Consider the following 16,374-nt stretch of genomic DNA (forward strand, 5'->3'; position numbering starts at 1 on the left):
TTGGCTAATTATCACCTGACAACACCTCACGTGCACTCGTTCGCTAATTTTCGCTGTTTTTTTCCCCTTGAAATATGCCATATAATCTATTTTCGTAATAAATATACATGTAAGGAGAGAAGGGAGAAGCCTAAGTGATATTTACATTCACCTGGAACTACCTAATTTATAATGTATTGTCTAGATTTCCTGCCAATCATATCAGTGCTACACAAAGCTGTTTCAAGATTTAACATTGGTAGCTCTGATTATATATCTCCTAAGTAGGCCTCTAATCTATTTTCGTAATAAATATACCTGTAAGGAGGGAAGGGAGAACCCTAAATGATATTTACATTCACCTGGAACTACCAAATTTATAATGTATTGTCTAGATTTCCTGCCAATCATATCAGTGCTAGACTTAGCTGTTTCAAGAAGTAATATTGGTAACTCTGAATAACCCCTAAAGCAGGCCTCTAGGCTAGCTGGCCTGGCAACTGCGTTATCAGTGTAGTCTCATCTTCCGAAGTGAGAGGACGTATGTTTCATCTTGCTGACTTCAAGGCCTTTTTCACCCCCATGCAAATGGCTCTGTGACCTTTACCCCCTACTAAACCTCGTGTGGAAAGAGGTAAAGGGCTGACAATTGATAAAAGAGTGACTACGATCTTTCTATTGAGTAAAACAGTGCAAGTGGAATTGTAAATAATGTGTAAATAATGTGTAAACAGCAAGTGAAAGTAATGAATGTAAATATACGTGAACAATGGAAAATAGTTTTATAAGTTATTTCAAGTGACAGTGCATAACACTGTAAATAAAATAGAAATGTAAATAACGTAAATAAAATAGAGAACGTAAATAGAAATGTAAATGAGTAGTATTATAAGAATACGAGTATATACCCTAGGAGTAATGAAAGTGAAAGTTTCACTCTAGCATGTCTGAATGCTATGAGTTATGAGAGTGAAGATGAAAGTGACATTCACTCTCAATGCCAGTATACAGGACGAGAAAGTGAATGCTACGTATTTTACTGAAAGAAATTGAATCCCTACAGTGACAATAAACTAATACTACTGAAGGAAACTTATGGATAAAGACTGTAGATATATATAAGTGTTATATAGTAATAGAAATATAAAGTGTGAGGGGTTTTATGAATAATAAATGACAGACTACCATGAGCGAACTAGTGCCAGTGCGACGATCAGACGTGCTTGTAATTTCCATTGCTTTCACAGTGTTTTTTTTTTTGAGTATGGATCCCAAACTACTTGAAAATTGTAGAATAGTGTTTATAGTGTTTGTATCTGGCTGTGGTAATCATATTACGGGTTGTTGGGAAGTGTAAAGTGGAGACTTCGTTACCCTACTTCAGAGGTCTCCACAAGTCCTACGGTAACCGACGAAGGCTCAACAATCATTCCAGGAGAAAGCTGAAGGTATGTGCCATAAGCATATGTAATTTTATTATTCTAGGACTAATAACTGATTTTTGGCAAATATTTTTTGAGAGTCTGTCGGAGCCCAAATAACCCCGCAGCACACGCAAGTAATTGGTAAACAAGCCCGCGGTGTAGGGGTTAAGGGATTATGGTGTCTGGTAACAGATAGATAGATAGAATAGGAACATTACTGATGCCAACACCAAGCCCTGTGGGACTCCACTTGTTACTTTCCTCCATCCAGACATCCCATCCTTTTTTACTGTCCTCATTTGTCTGTCTCTCAAAAAGTCTCTCATCCATTCCAGGAGTTTCCCCTTCAGCCCTCCTATATATTCTAGTTTCCACATTAGTCTCTTATGAGGTACCATGTCGAAGGCCTTGTCCAAATCTAAATATACACAATCCACCCAACCATCTCTCTCCCGTAGCACGTCAATCGCTCTTGAGTAAAAACTCAACAAGTTGGACACACATGACCTTCCACTTCTAAATCCAAACTGACTATCAGCCAAAATATTCATCTCTTCCAGATATTTTATCCATCTATCTTTCAGAATTCTTTCGCACAATTTTGCAACCATGATGGTTAGGGACACTGGTCTATAATTTAGAGGTTCTTCCCTGTTTCCTCCCTTATAAATTGGTACCACATTTGCCCTCTTCCATTCTTGAGGCACTTTCCCCTCCTCAAGAGAACACACAATTAAACTGTGAATCTTATCCGCCAGTTGTTCTCTGCATTCCTTCAGTACCCAGTTAGAGATTCTATCTGGTCCTGGGGCTTTCCTTACATCTTAAGTTTCCAGAAATTTATACACTTCCTGTACTTCCACTTTTATATCTTTCATCACTAAATTTCTAGTCACTCCCTCCCCTTCCACAAACTCCTTTTCATTTATGAAAACTGATTGGAAACATTTGTTCATTATTTCTGCTTGCACTGCTGCATCTTTACAGACATCTTCTACTTTCAGTCTAGTGATTCCTTCCTTTTGTTTCAGTTTGCCATTGACTAATCTATAAAACAGTTTGGGTTCATCCTTACATTTATCTATTATACCTTTTTCAAAATTCCTTTTTTCCTCTCTACGTATTCTTGTGTATTCATTTCTAGTTCTTTTGTATTCCTCCTTTGCTCTGTTGTTACCTCTCTTTCTAAAATTGTTCCATGCCATGTCTCTCTTTTTTTTTTTGGTATCATACACCTTCTATTAAACTACTCTCTCTTCCCTTTACTCCTGGCACAAATTTTTCCACTCCCAAATCATAGAAGCCTAGAAAAATATCCCACTTCCTCTGTATCCCTCTTGTTTCTCTGAATTTTCTCCAATCTGCATTTTCGAAAAATTTTCTAAAACCTGTAAAGTTTCCCTTCCCAAAGTTGTATCTTCCCTGCCTATAAAGCTCATCTCTTGGCTCAACGTTCCCTGTTATCATCTGGAACTCAATGACCATATGATCACTTTTTCCAATAGGACACAGATATTCCAAGGATTCTATTATATTGGGTTCACTGGTAACAGTAAGTCTAGTCTTGCTGGTGTGTCCTCACCTCAGAACCGTGTCTTCTTTGACCCATTGCATCATCACATTGTTCATTGTTATATTTAATAATGTAATTCCCCATGAATCTTCGCTGCCTCCTGAGTCCCATTCCTCCCAGATCACCTCTTTACAACTGAAGTCACCCATTAAAATCATATTGCTGCTTTTCTCAATCATTTTCTGTCTGACAACATTTCCTGGTATTCATCATCACTCCATGCTCTTGTCTTGGGGGGAACATACACTACTGCCATCTCTCTCTTGCTTTGCTCTCCAGTTTCTAATTTCATATTTATCACTTCGGCTCTGCCTTCTCCCATTTCCACGGTATCTACATTTATGTTGTTCTTCACTGCTATCATCACTCCTCCTCCTCCTGTTTTTTCTTTTCTGTTTCTTCTCCACAGGTTGTATTTACTATCTCCTATGTGAACATCAATATCTTCTCTTAATTTGGTTTCTGCAAAGCACATAACATCAGGTTCATGTACCCTCAAAAAATCGTTGATTTTTAGCCTTGCCGATATTACACCATCAACATTAGTATATGCCACCTTCCAATTATTTTTGATGTTTTTTATACCCTCTTTTCCCTCTCCACCGGTACCACTTCCTTAATTTCTGATCCATGACTCTCCAATAAAACACTGTCTTCTCTTCCTCCGTTCTCTGCTTGTTTTTTACCTTTGTTTCCTCGACTAACTCCTTTATTTTAGCTCTTTCTTCCTCATTTGCATCTCTCCTTATTCAAACATTTTTTAGCCCTTCCTTCTCTGATAATTTCCATGTTCTACTGATAATTTCATTTACTGTTGCCTGAGACTTAAACTTTACCTTCAATGGCCTTGCCCCTCCTTCTTCGTACTTTCCTACCCTAAACACCTTTTCAATCTCTTCTTGAGTTCGTTGTTTTCCTCCATGACTACTGATATTATTTCTTTAACCTTACTCAGTTCTTCTCTTTCTCTTTCTGATCTTATCGTCATACATTTTTCTTTAACTCCTGAAATCATTACACATTTTTCCTTATCAGCTATATCTCTAACTAAAGATTCTGTACTTCTCAGCACTCTAACCACTTCTCTCTCCACCTTTTTCTTGCTTTGTTGTTCTATAATCTCTTTCAAATTTACATTTCCCTCTTCCTGAATTTTCTTCCACCCTTTATGTTGCTCCTTGATTTCTTTAATGTGCTCGTCCTGTATTCTTGATTTAGATTCATACTCATCTAGTTTGCTTTTCATCCTGTCTCTTTCTTCTTCCAACCTCTTATTCTCCCTCTTAAGCCGTTTTATTTCATTTGAGGCTGATTCATTGCTCACTTTTAATTCAGTAACTTCTCTTGCTTGTTCGTCACTACGTGTACAAATTTTTTCCAGTTTATTTCGCAGACTTTTGATCTCATTTTCCTGCTCTATGGTCCGTTCCTGTAACTCTTTAATTACTGCCCATACCTTTTTTATCTCCTGGACATTCCTCTTCACTGTTTTCTCTAATCCTGCTATTCTTGTTTGGTTCAACTTATTACTTCCACTTCCCACATCCTCTTCATAAAAGCTCTCGAACTCTTTCTCGCCACTTGTAAACATAGCACCGTCCTTTTCCACCATGAATCAACCATTTGGAGACTTTCTATTTTCACTATACAGTGATCCCTCCAATATCCGATGTAACAGAGCCAAAGGCATGCCCAGATAGTAATCCTGTCCGGATATTGGGCCCCAGCCACCTGGACTTGTACTTATGGACCCTAACTCAGAAAAACACCTATACAACTCCCTCTGGACATGCACAGCACCTATTTAAGACCCAAATCACACCAATAAGGTGAAATAAAAGCAAAAGAACCATAAAATGAGGTTTTAGAGGTAGGTTTATACAATATTAAACATTCTGGGTACTTACAACAAGTCCCTGGCTCCTGGACTGGTAGTTATGGATCCTAACCTAGCCTAACTCAGAAAAACACCTTCCTACTGCATATGCATAGCACCTAATACACTATTCACACCAGTAAGGGACATAAAAGAGTGAAATGAGGTGTTAGAGGTAAGTATGGAAAATACAGTACAGTACAATATGAAACATTCTGGGTACTTACAGCAAGTCCCTGGCCATCTCAATGAATAACCCGCCTCCTCTCAGACTCTGACAATAAGAAGGAGTTCCTGACGCACTTGCAGTACACTGTTCATGAAGTCTTGCACAGAACTTAGTCATTTGCACTCAGAATTCCATTCTCTTAACACTGCGCACTCTTGTCTTACTTGCGCTCCATTGTACCTTAATGAAATAAGTGTTGCACTCTGCACTTTAAGTCTTTCCACTCATAAAACCATTTTCTAAACAAAACACACTCAACTTAATTTAGGTTACATTTACAGTCCTTTAAATCTTTGTCCTTTCACTCGGAACTCAAATTCCTTAACACTATGCACTGTTTTTTTTCATTGCACAACACTGTAAATTCCCATGTGGTCTAGTGGAGAAGTTCTTGGCATCTAATCACTGTCAGAGTCTGAGAGTAGCACATGCAGGTGACCTAGGGGTGCGTCGCTGGGTCATGGTGATGGCGTACCCACTGCAGACGACTCTGAAGAGAGGCGCAAACTCAGGTCGAATGGTGACTCCACCGTGCCTGATGTGCTGGGCTGTGGCTCGGAGCAAGAGGGCCTGTCTTGGGGAGGCAATGGAGTGGAGCCAGGGCTGGGCACAGCAGGGGTCACGGGTCTGAAAAAGCTGTCAGTGGTTGATTGACGCAAGGAACGACGATTTTGATGGTTAATGATGCACTGCCTGAAAGCACACACTTCCTCCACAAGTCCCAAGGGCCCCATCTCCCTGTCGCAGTCCAGGTGTTCCAAGTAGTCCAGAACGAACTCTAGGTGTTCCTGGAGTGTGCTCAGCTTGGGGATGGCTGGAGTAGTGTCAAGCTGAGAGGAGTCCGCATTATTGTCACCGTCCTCGTCGGAATCTTCAAGCTGGGTACTGACACCTGCAACTGAAGATGCGATCTCGATATCAGACAGGGTCTGATACCCAGGATCGCCCTCGTCTTCATCCAATCACTCACGCACTTCGTCCACATCATCATTTCCATGCACACATAGACGTGCATGGAGGTCATCCACGTCAAAACATAGGAAATCGTGCTCCACATCCATTCCGAGAAGCAGACGAGACCAACCATTTTCTAGAGTCTTGACAGGGATTTCCTATCATGCACTGGCCCAGTTGTAGATGGCAGACTTGATGTTGTGGCGGCGAATGTTTTTCCAAAAGTCCGCTGGCCTCGCATGTCCCGTCCCTCCATGCACTCGTCCTCGTCCTCGAGATCAACCATCACCTCGTTCAGGAACTTCTGTCGGTACAGCCTCTTCGTTGCCACGATCACTCCTTGGTCCATTGGTTGGATGACAGCAGTAGTATTAGGTGGCAGAAACATGCACCTAATGCACCCATTCTCAGCCACCAACTCCTTGTCGCACGGGGGGGCAGGTGCATTGTCGAGGAGGAGGGCCTTTACCTGGTCGCAGGGGATTCCCAGTTTCTCCGTCTGGTAATGGATGACCTCCTTGACGAAATGGCCGTGGAACCAGTCTTTGAAGAGCTGGGCTGTGAACCATGCCTTCCAGAATGGTACCAGACTACAGGAAGGACATCCATCACCCCACGAAGACACCGAGGCTGCTTTGCACGGCCAACAATAACGGGCTTGAGCCGGTGCATGCCGTTAGCATTGGCACAACACAAAGCTTGCAGGGCAGCGGCCAGGTACACCCTTCTCCGTCTCCTCGGCTAGAGTGTTCGTAGGCAAAGAGCGATAGAATAAACTAGTTTCGTTAGCGTTGTAGACTTGACCAAGTTAGGCCCTCCCTGTCGATCAAGCGCTTCACCTTCTGCTGAAACTTGTCTACTCCATCCTTGTTGGCGTCCAAAGCTTCGCCATGAGACTTATGGTTGGTAAGGCCATGTCGTAACTTGAACGCGAAGGGCCAACCTTCGGATGCCTTGAAGTGTAGGACATCGTGAAGCCTTGCGACCTTCTCAGCAGCAGCCTTCAGCTCCGTCCCATGCACCATCACACCAGCAGCACGTTGCTGTCGATATCAAATCAACTTAGAGCGGTCGACTTCTGCATACTTGGGAGTATACATCACCTTCCTCTCCACGTTGCGTTTGCTTTTTGACGAGAAGTCAGCCGTGTGCTGCATGAGTTTGTCGCGCGATCTCTTGATATCAAATAAAGTAGACCGGGCCAGGTTGAATTCACGGAGGATACGTGAGGTAGACCATCCCACATCCACCTTGTTCAATATCTCCCTCTTCTTCTCAGAGTCAAAACCACTCTCTTCCTCTTCTCAGGCGGCAGGGCCATCATCACACACATGAAGGAGAGGCACGAAAGCAGCAGGAGAGCCTGCAGCAGGTAAAGCACCATCACAAAGGCGAGCACGTGGGGGACCATGATGACGAGCGTGAACACACAAGAGACAGGCAGTAAGTGGGGAGGATACAGGGGCGCTTTAGCAGACGTCGGCGGAACAACGCACCAGAACACAGCTGGCCCGCGCCGCGCACGCCAACTTCAAATTACAGGCGGGAAAAAGTCAGATTTTTTTCGATTTTTTTTTTTTGCAGTTTTTGGCCCTTTTTGGGAATATCGGATCCCGGGACGAAAATGTCCTGTTATTGGGGATGTCCAAAAATTGGGCATCCGGATATTGGAGGGATTACTCGTTTTTTTTATGACCGAGCCACGGTTTTTTAACTACTGTCTGACGAGACCACCACTCACACACTCATTAACATAATCACAAATAGGCTGGTCTTCTTTTCGTCACTGATTCAGCAATTATTTCCCCACGATCCAGAAAGAGCTCCGTCTCTGTCAACGACCTGTGTGTGTGTGTGTGTGTGTGTTTGGTGCTGTGGTGGCGAGGCGAGCAGGCAGACTGCCTCAAGTCCCCCCCCCCCCCCCAAGGTAGACTCAGACTGCATAAAATTGGTAAGAAACATCTATTAATTATGTTACAGATAAAGTCTGCCATGCGCTCGTACACATCAGGCAATTGTGATATGTTACACGGATTGAGCAGGCAAAATGTTCTGTTAAGTTCTCTGATGTAACATTTAACTTTATTTACAACCTGTGGATGAAATGTTGAAGGTAAATGATCCCGTATGTGCCATGATTGGGAGTCAACTGAGTACACTTTACTAGAAGAACTGTTATCTAGGTCATTTATGTGAGATATCATAGTTGTAAAAAAATGAAGTAAAATCAGAAGCCAACTGGGCATCAGATAAAGAAGTTGGTTTAACAATTACATTCCTCCTACCGACCAAACTGTTCACAACTGCAGACTTTTTTCTTTATCATCACCACATGAATCAACTTCCAATATCTTGCCTTTTGGGCTTTTACGGCATGAACAACTGCTCTTCTCGCAGAAACATAATGCAAACGAGTTAATTTAGTCTGTTGCAAGAACCAAGCACGTTATGCCTTTCTATACTGTCTACGCAAAGAATTATTGGAAGGACCATACCACGGAGAATTATGACGAACAATGATTGTTTTTACTACCTCAGGACAATAATGGTCAACAACTGACCTAAGCTCATTGTTATATATATTGTTAAGAAGCAGGATTTGGTAGATAGGTGGTCAAGAAGTTTCTCACTGCTTCCCGATGTTTACTGTAGCTCCAGTACGAGTCAGAGTTGCCAGTTTGCTTCCTATTTGTGAGTGTACTTGTTTCGTAAGTTATGCATTAATATTTGCGCCTTTTTCTCAATAATGTTTTAGTTATGTGATTGCGTGTTAAATTATGTAATTTAAGTTTGTATGCTAAATAATTTAGAGTGTTGTTCAGTGTAAGAAAACTCTGGCATATTTTGATGTCTCCTACCTGGTAACTGTTTTAACTTTGCCCCGTCGAGTGTGTGCTGGATGTTTCTGGGGTAATGCAAGCTTGTAAAAGGATGGGGAAGAGACTTGAGCAAGTTCAGTAGGTTTTCAGTTCAGTTTGAATGTTGTGCAATTTCACTGAAGATTGTATATTTTTGGTACTTGTGAAAACAGTGAAGTGTTGTTGGCAAACAGTGAAGTGTTACTAAAGTTTGTATATTGTCGGTACTTGTGAAAATAGTGTTGTCAAGCATCAAGTGTAACTGCAGTTGGTAAAGTTTGTATAGCTCCAGTGCTTATGAGAATAGTGAAGTGAAGTTGGAAAGCATTCAGTGTAATTACAGTATCTGGAAAATAAAGACAGTGAACTTAAGAAGCCGGTGTTTATTTACAATGACTGAGCTGATTTTGTGTGCTGTACACCGAAAGGCTGACCATAGGAAGCACAACTCACTGGGCAATGAGCTTCCTGTACTAAACTTCTGATGTTGGAGCCTGCTGCAATGTGGGATGATGATGTAACAATGGTGTCAGGAGTGTGGATAATTTATGTGCTGCAGAGAGTCTAACCTTTGATATGGAGGCAGAAGGTGTACAGACACGAGGCCAAGCAAGGCAAGAAGAGGCATTGCTGGCTACAATTATGAAGCTACTGCAAGCACAAAGTCTACAACCACAAGAACAATTACAGGCACAGAATGAAGGCCAGAAAGCATTCAAAGAACAATTACAAGAACAAAGTGTACAATTACAGGCCCAAAGTGAAGAACAGAAGGAGCTCCGGAACGGTATCAAAGAACAACTCCAGGCACAGAACAAAAAACAGAAAGACTGATATGAACAGCTTCAGGAGGCATTACAGGAGCAACAGAGGGAATTACAGCTGAGAATGCAAGGACAGCTATATGCTTTCATGGAGTAATGAAGGAAGAACAGCAATAGCTTAAGGAGGACGTAGATGCTAAGGTAGAGCAGCAGAAGTGTGAGGTAAGCAACAATGTGATGGAGTGTAAACAGCATGTAGACAACCAGCTAAATATTATTGAGGGAATAGTGATGGGATGCAGAGAGCAAGGAGATAACCAGCTGAATCATGCGGTTGACCAGGTGAAGATGATTAGTGACAAAATTGAGGTTGTAGAGAAATACTGCATTGCTGAGCCTCAGGATAGTGTACAGGGAGCATATGAAAGGAATGGAGAGTGTATGGTGAATCTTGACAGATCCCGGGCATCTAAAAGTAGCATTACAGGGTTGAATAGTCAGAATGCAGAAATTTTAAGTCTTGCCCTTAATTATGCAGCCCCAGTTTTTAGGCCCCAAACCAGTGATGTGTATGGCTATAATGGGGGTCCAATTAAAACGAAACCTCAGGAATTTGATGGTAGAGTACCTTGGGAAGCTTACCATGCACAGTTTGAGTTACTTGTAGATCAGAATGGTTGGGATGATAGGTAGAGGGTAGTGCAGCATGCTACTATCCATAAGGGTGCTGGAATGTAAATTCTGGGCAAGATGTCAGTGATGGAAAGGAACAGTAATCAGTCCCTAGTAGAAGTGCTGGAGTGCAGATATAGATATAGGACCATGTACCAAACTGAGGTTTACAAAGCAAAGTTCTGGAGCCATGTACAGGCTCAAGGAGAATCCCTACAGCACCTTGCTCATGACCTGGAAAGTATAGCATACAAGGCATACCCTGAAGCAGCACCTAACCTAGTAGCTATTCTTCTGAAAGACCAGTTCATTGATGTTAAGTGCAGAGTTGCAAGTTAAAGTGAAGCAGGCACAACCAAGCAGCATGCAAGAGGCACTAGCCAGGGCTCTAGAATTTGAGTCCTACAGAAGGTCAAGTACATCCACTTTTCAGGCAGGTTGTACTGTAGGATTCAAGGCAAGAAAGGGGCAGGTATGTGAAACAGAAAAATTTGTAGGAAGTTGCTGGTACTGTGAAAAGTCAGGACACAGAAAAGAGGACTGCTACAAGTGGAAGTGGGAGCAGAAGACTGGAGGAGGATGCTGGTTCTGTGGAAAGCTGGGACACAAGAAGAAGTATTGTCACAAACAGAAGGAGCAAGAACAGAGCAGTGCAAGGAAATCTTCAATTGTAACAAAAGCGTACTGGACATGTAGCGAGATGAGACACTTCAGTTCTAGGTGTCCAAATAAAAAGCACGATAAGAAGAAGGCTGCAGAAGACCAGAAAGAATCAGAAAAGTAGTGGAGGCTGATGTTAAGGGGCAACCACCAGTTGGATTTTCCCACCACCGAGAAAATGCAAGACAACAGCAATCGACAGTGACCGATTCAGCCTCAGAGCAGACTTTTGTAAGGCCTGATGTGTTACATCATCGGTATCTGCCAGAGTCATCAGAACAACTGTGTGGCGTAACTGGGCACCGCACAGAACTGAGGGGACCCCTGGATGTCCGGATTGAAGTGGCAGGGCAAAGAGGCTACTCTTTCAGTCTACATAGCCAACATGGAGGATCCTTGCCCTCTGGGTCTGGACTACCTGATGTTCATGGGATGTGAGCTGGACTTTTGCTCCATGAAGCTTAAGATTCAAGAAAGGACGGTTCCCGTCACGGCAGTGAAATGTACAGTTCTGGTGGCAGGGTGAGGGCACTCTGCACTACAGTGATACTCCAAAAATCAGAACTGCTGCTCCAGTGCACGGTGAGTGGCTCTTTTGACAGCTGTCTAGGGATGGTGGAGCCCGATGCACAGTGCAAGACAAAGGCTGGAGTGATGGTGGGGAGAACTCTGGTGGAAACAGGTGCAGATGAAGTGCTGGTTGTGGTGGCCAATTTCTCCCATGAGCCACAGAAGATTAATGAGGGAGAAATAGTGGGACTGTACCAGGCGGTGGACCCTGAGTGGCACCAGAGGAGGGCCTGTAAAAGAAGTGTAATAAAAGAAGAAGGGTATCTGTCAGACCACTTACAAGACCTATTTTCAAGGAGTTGCCAGTGCCTGGATGGTTCAAAAGTGCTGAAGTTGAGGCAGCTGCTGATGAAGTTTGCTGATGTCTTTTTCACTGGAGACCTAGACCTGGGATGCACTGATCTGGTGGAGCATTGTACAGACACAGGGGATCACCGCCCAACTAAACAGCCAGCGCAGAGGATGGCGCCAGCCCAACGGCAAGAAATGGAGAAAGTGATGGAGAATCTCCAAAATCATGAAGTGACAGAAAAGTCCAGCAGTCCTTGGGCATCAGCAGTGGTTCTGGTAAGGAAGACGGATGGCTCAGTAAGGTGCTGTGTAGATCATTGAGCCCTGAATGATGTGACAGTGATGAATGCATACCTCCTGCCAAGAACTGATGACACACTGAATGCTCTGTCAGGTGCTAAGTGGTTCTCCACCCTAGACATCATGGCAGAGTATTATCAGGTCAAGGTTGCAGAGAAGGACAAAAAGGCAAGACTGCCATTTCATATGGGTGGGGTTTATGGCAGTTTAAAGTGATGCCATTTGACCTATGTAATGCCCCAGCTACTCTTGAGCGTCTCATGGACCACGTACTTGAAGGCCTGCACTGGCAGTCAGCTCTCATCTATCTGGATGATCTAATTGTGTTTGGACAGACTTTCGACCAGGAATTGGAGAGGCTGTCGGAAGAGTTAAACAAGATCCGAACAGCGCACCTCAAGCTGAACCCCAAGAAGTGCTACTTGTTTCAGAAGGAAGTAAAGTACCTGGGACATATTTTAGGCGTACTGATCCAGAGAAGGTGGCAGCTGTGGAAAACTGGTCAGTTCCAACATGTGTGAAAGAGCTATGCAGTTTCCTGGGCTTGTGCACCCAATGTCGGCGTTCTGTCAAGGACTTTGCAACGACAGCTGCACCTCTGCACAAGTTGCTGGGGAAAAGGCAGAAGTTTGCGTGGACATTAGACTCAGAAAGCCTTCGAAGAACTCAAGCATGCATTGGCAAGCTCTCCAGTATTGCCATACCCTAATCAGAGTTAGCCATTTATCTTGGACTGTGATGCCAGTGACCAAGGTAGTAGTGGAGTCCTGTAGTGGAAGAAGAATTAAAAAAAGTATATGGTGGCATATTACAGGAAGAAGCTCAGCCCACCAGAGCCGAACTAATGTGTGAACCGTTAGGAGCTCTTGGCAATGATGAAGAGCCTTTGATTTCTTCCATCCTTACTTGTATGGGTCCTACTTCATCATCAGGATGGACCATGCGGCATTCAAGTGGCTGAACACACTAAAGAATCCAGAAGAACAACTAGCACGCTGGCTCAAGAAGCTAGACCAGCACAGTTATGAGGTGCAGCACCCTCCTGGGCGGGTATATGGCAATGCTGACAGCCTGGGTCGTCGGCCTTGTGATCCAGAGTGCTGGCAGTGTATTAAAAAAGATCATAGTAAGAAATGCAGCCGTACCGCAGTGACAGAGCCAGCGTCAGATGAAGAAGACCTGAAGAGGATGCAGATGGAAGATGTAGATTTACAACCAGTGCTAGAGTGGATGCGGCAGGGTCAATGGAAAAAAAAAAAAAATCTAAGATGGCTAAGAAAGAGGTGCTACTGGACTGGCATGTGTCAGGATGTTGAAGTGTGGTGTCGGGCCTGTGATGTGTGTTGTGCCAAGAAGGGACCCTTGAAACACGGTTGCGCCCCTCTTCAGTTGTACCAAGTGGGTGCACCAATGGAAAGAGTTGTGGTGGACATTGCTGGACCTTTGCCACTCACTGAAAGAGGAAACCGGTATATATGTGTCGCCATGAACTACTTCACAAAGTGGCCAGAAGCCTATGCCATCCCTAATCAAGAGGCTACTACTGTTGTTCAGCTGTTGGTTGACCAGTTCTTCAGGCATTCTGGGATGCCACAAGAGTTACATTCAGACCAAGGTAGAAACTTCGAGTCTGCTGTGTTCCATGAGTGTTGCAAGTTACTGGGGATCAAGAAGGCCAGGACGACCCCACTAAGGCCACAGTCAAATGGGATGGTGGAGAAATTCAAATGGACCCTGGGACAAGAACTGCCCAAGTACTGCATTGATGGAAAAACAGAATGGGACCAGAAATTACCTGCGCTGCTGATGGCATATCGGTCTGAATCCCATGAGTCTACCGACTACACCCCTGCAAAACTGATGTTGGGCCATGAGTTACGCTTACTTGTTGACTTGTTAATGGGAAGACCACCTGGTGAAGAGCTGCCTACAGACAAATCTGGCTAAGCAAAGCATCTTCACGAAAGGCTGGCCGAGGTACATCATCAAGTGCGAGGAGCCCTCAGGTTTTCAGGAGAGGTGATGAAGTGCAAGTACGATGTCAAGGCAAGAGAGGTGGGCTTCATGGATTGTGACAAAATTTGGTCATACAATCCTATGCGAAAGAAGGGACACTCACCAATGCCACAGAGCCCATGGGATGGGCCTTACACCATTGGACCACCAATCAGATGTAACGTATCAGATTTGGGGAGGAAGGAAGTCTTGCCCAAAGGTGGTACACATGATTTGTCTGTGGCAGTACCATGGGCCACGACAGTACAGCTGGGGCGTCTCCGAGGAATCATGCTCACCCGCAGATGAGGATGTTGAAGAGGACCAAGGAGCTGAAGAGCAAGAGGATGGTGATAGCTTCATGACGGAAGAAGTGAATCAGGAAGAGGACCAAGACCTTCCAGTAGGAGTGGACTGTGTGGAGGGGCAAGGACGTCGTCAGAAGCGGCATAGAATAAGACCTGATAAGTTGAAGGGTTATTTTGTGTATAGTTAGATGTTTCATTAGAATTATGCTTGTATATATTGTGTAGTTTTGTTGGTACGACAAAGGACAAGGGAGGGGGTAGTGTTTAGAAGCGAGATTTGGTAGTTAGGTAGTCAAGAAGCTTCTCACTGATTCCCGATGTTTACCGTACCTCCGGTACAAGTCATAGTTGCCAGTTTGCCTGCTACTTGTGAGCGTAGTTGTTTTGTAAATTGTGCATTAATTTTTGTGCTCCTTTTCTCACTAATGTTTCAGTTATGTGATTACTTGCTAAATTATGTAACTTAAGTTTGTATGCTACGGTACATAATATGGAGTGTTGTGCAGTGTAACAAAACTGGCATGTTTTGATGCCTCTTACCTGGTAACTCAACTTTACCCCGTTGAGTGTGTGCTGGAAGTTTCTAGAGTAATGCAAGCTTATATAAGGATGGGGAAGGGACTAGAGCAAGTTCACTCGGTTTTCAGTTCAGTTTGAGTGTAGTGCAGTGTTAGTGGTTTGTATATTTTCGGTACGTGTGAAAACAGTGAAGTGTTGTTGGCAAACAGTGAAATGTTATTGAAGTTTGTATATTGTCAGTACTTGTGAAAATAGTGTAGTCATGCATTAAGTGTAACTGCAGCTAGTAAAGTTTGTATAACTCCAGTGCTTGTGAGAACAGTGAAGTGAAGTTGGAAAGCATTCAGTGTAATTATCTGGAAAATAAAGACAGTGAACTTACGAAGCTAGTGTTTATTTACAACACCTGAGCTGATCTAGTGTGCTGTACACTGAAAGGCTGACCATAGGAAGAACAACTCACTGGGCAACGTCCTTCTGTACTGAACTTCTGCTGTCGGAGCCTGTGGCAGTGTGGGACAGTGACATAACAATATCAACCAAATCCTCAGAAGAAAGATTTGAACAATCAATATAGTTTGAACGCTGATTAATTTCAAGGAAACGTATATGGTAGGATACTTACTGACAGAGTTAGGGAAGTAACAAAGGAATTAGTTGGAGAAGAGCAGGGATTTTTTAGGAAGCAAAGAGATTCTGTAGATCAGAGAATCATTCTTAGGTCTTTGGAAGAAAAGTTTTTTGTTAAGGGATAGAAGTCGTATGCAGCCTTCATGGATTTGAAGAAAGCCTTCGACAGGGTGGACAGACAAGGAATGTTGAAAGTATTAAGACTATATGGTGTACATGGGATGTTGCTGAATGCCGTGAAGAGTATGTATCAGGGTGCTAAGGCAGCAGTGCATGTGAATAGTGAACTGAGTAAATTTTCCTATCTGAATGCTGGATTAAAACAGGGGTGTGAAATGTCTCCATGGTTGTTCAATCCATATACAGATGGGGTTATAAAAGAGATACAAGGTAGGGTAGTGGATGTTGGAGCGACCCTTATGGGAGAGGACAGTGTTTGGAAACTCCCAGTACTGCTGTTTGCAGATGATACAGTATTGTTACGTGAAGACTAGGGGGAACTGCATGGCTTGATGAATGAGTCTGGGAGAGTGTGTAAGAAATGGAATCTCAAGGCGAATGTTGGGAAGAGGAAAGTTATGGTCTTCTAGAGAAATGAAGCCAATGAAAGTACAGTGAGGCTGGATGACGAGGAAATGGAAAATGTGAGTGCATTTAAGTAACTGGGTTGTGTGATGAGTAAGGATGGAAGTTTAGAGGGTGAAGTGCTTGAAAGGGTACAACAAGAAAGAAAGGCTTGAACGCAATGATAAGGAACAAGGAAGTGAGCATG

The 16,374-nt window shown here is 43.4% G+C and overlaps 1 protein-coding gene across 1 annotated transcript in view; it reads right to left on the bottom strand.

The window, feature by feature from the left end:
- The window catches only part of Taf1 (TATA-box binding protein associated factor 1), a 667,992-nt gene that overhangs the window by 435,707 nt on the left and 215,911 nt on the right, over nt 1-16,374 (bottom strand). The gene's annotated exons all lie outside the window — the stretch shown is intronic.

Source organism: Coenobita brevimanus, chromosome 55 (assembly GCF_032717465.1).
Source record: "Coenobita brevimanus isolate Jiangsu-jjx chromosome 55, ASM3271746v2, whole genome shotgun sequence".
Classification (NCBI taxonomy): Eukaryota; Metazoa; Arthropoda; class Malacostraca; order Decapoda; family Coenobitidae; genus Coenobita; species Coenobita brevimanus.